This window comes from Ornithorhynchus anatinus, chromosome 14 (assembly GCF_004115215.2).
Source record: "Ornithorhynchus anatinus isolate Pmale09 chromosome 14, mOrnAna1.pri.v4, whole genome shotgun sequence".
Classification (NCBI taxonomy): Eukaryota; Metazoa; Chordata; class Mammalia; order Monotremata; family Ornithorhynchidae; genus Ornithorhynchus; species Ornithorhynchus anatinus.
The window spans coordinates 6,334,337-6,340,336 of record NC_041741.1 but is presented as its reverse complement, the minus strand read 5'-3'; the positions used below and the strand labels follow the sequence as shown (position 1 = coordinate 6,340,336).

Genomic DNA, 6,000 nt, shown 5'->3' with positions numbered 1-6,000 from the left:
TGTGCCTCAGTTACTTCATCTGTAAAATGAGGATTAAGACTGTGAGCCCCATGTGGGACAACCTGATTACCTTCTATTGACCCCAGCACTTAGAACAGTGCTTGGCACATAGTAAGCGCTTAACAAATACCATTATTATTATTATATCCATAATTTGTTTTAATATCTGTCTCCCCCTTTATCCTGTAAGCGCTTCGTGGGCAGGAAACATAATAATAATAATAATAATGTTGGTATTTGTTAAGCGCTTACTATGTGAGGAACACTGTTCTAAGCGCTGGGGTAGATACAAGGGGATCAGGTTGTCCCACGTGAGGCTCACAGTCTTAATCCCCATTTTGCAGATGAGGTAACTGAGGCACCGAGAAGTGAAGTGACTTGCCCACTCCCAACTCTAATATACTGTATTTTCTCAAACACTTAGTAGAGTGCTGTACACACAGTAAACATTCCATACATGCCGTTGATTAATTGATTTAATGGATGAATAAAATTATATTGTCATCTCTTAGCTTTTCAGAGAGAGGGAACTACTCTTAAAAAGTAGAGTGATTTGACAATGGCTCTGAAATTTTAGAAGAAAAATTATGGTAATTTTTAAGCACTGATTTTTTGCCACAAACAGGGATAGATAAAAGATAATCAGCTCAAAAATGTCACCTACGGCTCACAGACTTATAAGATAAATAGAACAATTAAGGAAACTGAGGCTCAGCGATACTAAATGACTTACCCAAGGTCACTCAGCAACCTAACATCAGAGCTAGGATGCAGCCCAGATCTCTTGACTCCCATTTCCATATTCTTTCCATTAGTCTTCACTGCCTCTCTACCAATATAAACATGATGACGCTGAGGATGATGATGATTATGATGATGAAGAATTCTCCCATTATGAACCACAGGTGAGTCTCGGTCCTGATATTTCATAGAAATTCACCAATACTTTGAGCCCAAACCAAAGGGACACTAATCTGGGAAACTTTATCCAGATTAGTTGGATTATTATTAATAATTATTATTATTATTATTATGTGAGAGGAGAGGAGTATAAGCTTCTTATGAGGATGGAAGGGGCCTTGTATTTTTTTTTGTGCCTTTTCCCAGTCATTACCAGTACTACTCCCCCTAGCTGAATCTGCCTAGTTTTGGAAAAAGAGAATGATTTTTGTATAGCCTTGCTGTAATTATGGCCACCCCGTTATATTTTGATAAGCGATGTTGAGAAAATAAATAGCGATTAATAAGAACAGAAGGTCGTCTCTCCTCTCGATTGTAAGATTGTTGGGGGCAGAAAACGTCTCTACCAACTCTGTTATACTCTCCCAAGCACTTAGTACAGTGGTCTGCACTCAGTAAACGCTCAGCAAATACCCTTGATTGATTTGTGCCCCTGAGAAGCTGCTTGGTTGGAAATCTAAGCTGTTTGACTATTATTTTATGAACTCTTCTCTTTTGAGAAGTCAACAGGTTTTTAAAGTCTAAGGTGTGATCGGGCACTACATTTCCATATTTATATTATCAGGAGCTCTGATCACACTTCATAGCTTTCATTCTTCCTCTTGTTTGTGAATGTCTTTTAGTCTGAGTGTTGAAATGTATTCTCACTCAAACTCTATCCCTCCATCGCCAATAGCAGGAGCCTTTATAGAAGCGCTGAATGATTTTCGCCAATAAGAAATGCCATCATGCAATTCTTCAAAGTGACTCCATTTTCATTTAAGAAATACTGTCATCCAGCCTGAATTGGACAAGGGAGCAAAACAAGGTCAGTCGAGGAGGTTAGCTATCCTTATCCTTCCTCCTGTTCTCCGTATCATGTAACTCATTTTTGTCTGTCTTCACCATTAGATGATAATAATAATAATAATGTTGGTATTTGTTAAGCGCTTACTATGTGCCGAGCACTGTTCTAAGCGCTGGGGTAGACATGGGGAATCAGGTTGTCCCACGTGGGGCTCACAATCTTAATCCCCGTTTTACAGATGAGGGAACTGAGGCACAGAGAAGTTAAGTGACTTGCCCACAGTCACACAGCCGACAAGTGGCAGAGCTGGGATTCGAACTCATGAGCCCTGACTCCAAAGCCCGTGCTCTTTCCACTGAGCCACGCTGCTTCCTTGAGGACTAGGACTTGCTTCTGACGCCCTCTCCAAATCACTTAGAACAGTGCATCTCCTCAGGAGGTGCTCAATAAGTGTCATTGATGGATTGATGAAGGAACAGTCTCTGGGGCAACTACCAGGGCAGGTTTCAAGGCAGTTTGCTATGGGTTGTAGTAGGAGATGGGAGAGGGAAGGTAAGAAAGGGAAAGCTGATGGAAACATTTAATGAAAAATTTAATCTTACTCTGAGCAGGTAACTTAGGCAAAAATGAGACTCAATGATTTGTATCCAGAAATCCTTCGGCAAATGTTCCTCGTTAGAACGCCCTGGCCCCAGTTCGAAACACCGCTGACACATCCAGCCTGAACACCCATAAATACTTTGGGAATTTTTATTCTTCCTCGTCTCCTAATATGACAATTAAAAAATAACAAAACCGGCACAGAATGTGCAGTGTTAAGTGCTCACAAAGTGCTGGTTAGAATGCTCTAAAGATGCGTACGGGGCCTAAGCAACAATGACTTTGATACTTTCACACCATCTAATTTCATTGTTTCGTACATAATGATTCACCAAGAAAGGAGGACAATTTTAACACATCCTGTGTTCCAGAAACTGGCTGTGTTATTTGGTCTTTATCTCTGCCCAGTATCCTCCTTCTGCTCTGCCAGAAATGTGCTAAGTGTCTTTTTCTAAATTATAATGGAGAATGTTAGACCTACAAGCCAACTGAATTTGCGATTCTTTTTATGGATGCTAAATGAATGGGTTAGATTTAGTTACCTCTTTAAATATATTTGATAGACCTTTACAATTGCTATTAACTAATTTGCCATAAAATCATAAAGTGTGATTGGACCATAATTTTTTTGTGTTTTTTATGCTTGGTCCTAAAATTTCTGGATGAAATGTAATGTTCAGAGTAATGAAGGAAATCTAATCCAACAGAAAGAATCAAAGACACATTTGGCAATGCATTGTCATAAGAAGGAGAACTACTCAGTGAATGACAAGTAAATGATATGATATTCCCTCAGACTGTGTGTCTGGGTCAGGGATTGTGTTTGATCTGGTTACCGTGCAATTACCCCAGGGTTTAGTACGGTGCTTTGGCACATAATAAGAACATAATAAATACTATCATTGATTGATTGATATTCAAAAAAAATAATTTGTTGTGAATACTGTTGAGCCCTAGAATAGGGTAAACAATCTGTAGGATTGTTCTCTGGATACCTCGTTGAACAATATAATCATCTCTTTCAGTGGTGGTTCATGAGTTCTGGGTGACATCATCTTCTAATCTCAGAAAGGAGGGGAGAGTGTGGAATAAATATCTTTTCACGGTTCCTTTCTTTCCTCCGAGTATCGAGTTCTGGAGAGCCATTTCTTCCACACCTCTTCCAGTCAATCAGTCATTGGTATGTATTGAGTACATACTATGTACAAAGCACTGTCGCGAGTGCTTGGGAGAGTACGATTCAGAAAACAAGATCCCTGCCCACAAGGAGCTTAAAATCTAGAGGAGGTGACAGACATTCAAATAAATTACAGAAAAAGGAAACGTCAGAGTGCATGTATATTCCGTAGGGTTCGAAGAGAAGGTATGGATTAGGAGCTGCCGGGAGCTTTCTCTGGTTGAGTCAGAGATGCGAGTTAGATTCAACCCAACCCACAGGAGTGAACTTTTAAAGCCACCTCTGACTATGTCTTTGCCATTCAACTTGCCCATAGTGTCAGTTGCTCCCCTCTCAGCTATTTTGAAGTGAGTGATCCATGGCAAGGAAAAATTGAGATCATTTTTGGTGGCTGATTCTTAAACAGTTCCCAATGCCCAAAATAATTCTCATTTGAGAATCAAACAGAAGCCAAAATGAAGTAGAGAGGTGCTGTTATTCGAAAAAGTCAAGAAAAATGTTTTTCTCCCCCAATCAGGATTAGCTCATTCATTTAAAAGTATTAATTGTTCAGCTCCTCAGTGCAAAACATTGTCGTAGACATTTGGGACAGTCTGATTAAAGCAAAAGACAGAGTCGCTGTTGTTAAAGAATTTAAAATCTAATTGGAGAAACAGCAGGTATAAATGGTACTTATACAGAGAAAGCAGGGGTAAGATAGAAATAAAATTTGTCGTAGCAAGAGTGTGGTGAAATGGAGAAATAAATGGAGACCGTAAAATAGTATATAGTCAGTTCTCCTATAAACTGAAGAAGTTTGAAAAGGAAAAGTTGCATTATAATATTCTTGCCTTGACTAATACCACAGGCACTAATACGCAGTTACTTTTTCTGAAACTTCAACTACTTGTCCTGACTTCCAGATGATGTTCTATCCAGACAGAGGAATGTAGTGGCAAAAATACTCCCAGATTTTTCAGTAGCGTTCTAGCCGAATCCCAGAATGAAATTAAAAGAGAACTGACTGCATAAGTGGTAAGCGAGGTGGTTGGGATGGCAAGCCAGCCATGGTGGAAATTAGCTGGGAATTGTGTACTAGAGGAGCTGGGTTTTCAGAAGAGCTTGGAAGGCGAGGATGGCTCTGACTGCCCGGTTTGACAGCTGTAAATTCAGCAGATTACCTGAGTCAGAGGACATGGGTTCTAATCCCAGCTGCACCTCTTATCTGCGGTGTGACCTTGGGCAAATCACTTCCCTGTGCCTCAGTTACCTCATCTGAAAAAATGGGGATTAAGACTGTGAGCTTTACGTGGGACAACCGGATTACTCCTTATCTACTCCAGCACTTAGAACAGTGCTTCGCACATGGTAAGCGCTTAACAAATACCATAATAATTATTATTATTATTATTCAAGTGCGGGCCCATGACAAAGCTCCAGCACCAACGAGATAACCCTCTCAACTGTAAGCTCTTTGAAGACAGGGAATGTGTCTACCAACTCTGTTACCTTGTACTCTCCCAGTGCTCTCTGCCCATGGTAGGTGCTCAAGAAATAGGATAGATTGATTGATCGATCAGTATAAGGTCCAAACAACCCCAAGAGTAGCATGAAGTACTTCTACATTGAAGAGAAAAGGGAAATTGATTGCACTCGAGAATTTCAAAATTGGAAGACTTCCCACTGCCTCTTTATGCTACCCTTATTTCTAGCAATTGTGTGAGGTCATTTTCCCCTTTACAGCCATAAACGTTCTCTGGGAAATTTCTAGGACTATAATTGATTTTATTGTCTTTGATACCTTATACACAACCTATGCGTAAACAACTTTCTCTCAATTTTCACTGGCACCTCTTCTTCTCTTAACTATAACTCCTGCCTTATTATATTTTAAACCCATTAACCTTTCAAAGAATTTTATGACATCCACTTACTTTCTCCTCTTAAGAATTATCATCAATAATTTTGACATGTCCCCTCCCTCTTCGAGAGTAGGGACCTAATTCAACATCAAAATGGCTCTTCTCTTTGACCTCAGAATCGTACATCACCGCTAAAGCTCGTGGCCCGGTCAGCATAATTTGTTCCTTGAAATATAGAGCAGTTTTTTTAAAAGCCGGACACTTGTAAATTTCATCTCTGCAGTGGCTAGAACCGTTTCAAGCTTGGGGCCGGGAGGAGCTTACTTAAACATCGAGTTGTGTGGAAGGGGGAGGGGGTGCCCTCTGATGGCTTCACCTGCTCCAGAAGTTTTGCCGTTCTTCCCGAGACTCTCGGAAAACAGGCACAGCTTCCGAGCTGCAGAACTCAGCGGCAGGAGCTGATCCGGAGGAAGGCCGGGGGCTTGAAAGAAAAATACCAGACGTGAAGGCAGCCGGTGCCATTTCTGTACCTGATAGAGGCCTGGCCATATGGAAAGCTGAAAAAAATGGCCACGAAATGTTGAACCCTGCTGGCTGGGTTCTCCCTTCTCTACTCTACAATCCCTCTAATTCCA

General features: G+C 40.7%; 1 long non-coding RNA gene across 1 annotated transcript in view; it reads left to right on the top strand.

Moving 5' to 3' along the window:
• Positions 1 to 614: 614 nt before the first annotated feature.
• Positions 615 to 6,000, top strand: part of LOC120638831 — a 52,898-nt gene continuing 47,512 nt past the window's right edge. The window contains exons 1-2 of the long non-coding RNA XR_005660814.1: positions 615 to 905; positions 1,637 to 1,768. This is a non-coding gene — a long non-coding RNA (uncharacterized LOC120638831). The remainder of the gene's footprint in view (positions 906 to 1,636; positions 1,769 to 6,000) is intronic.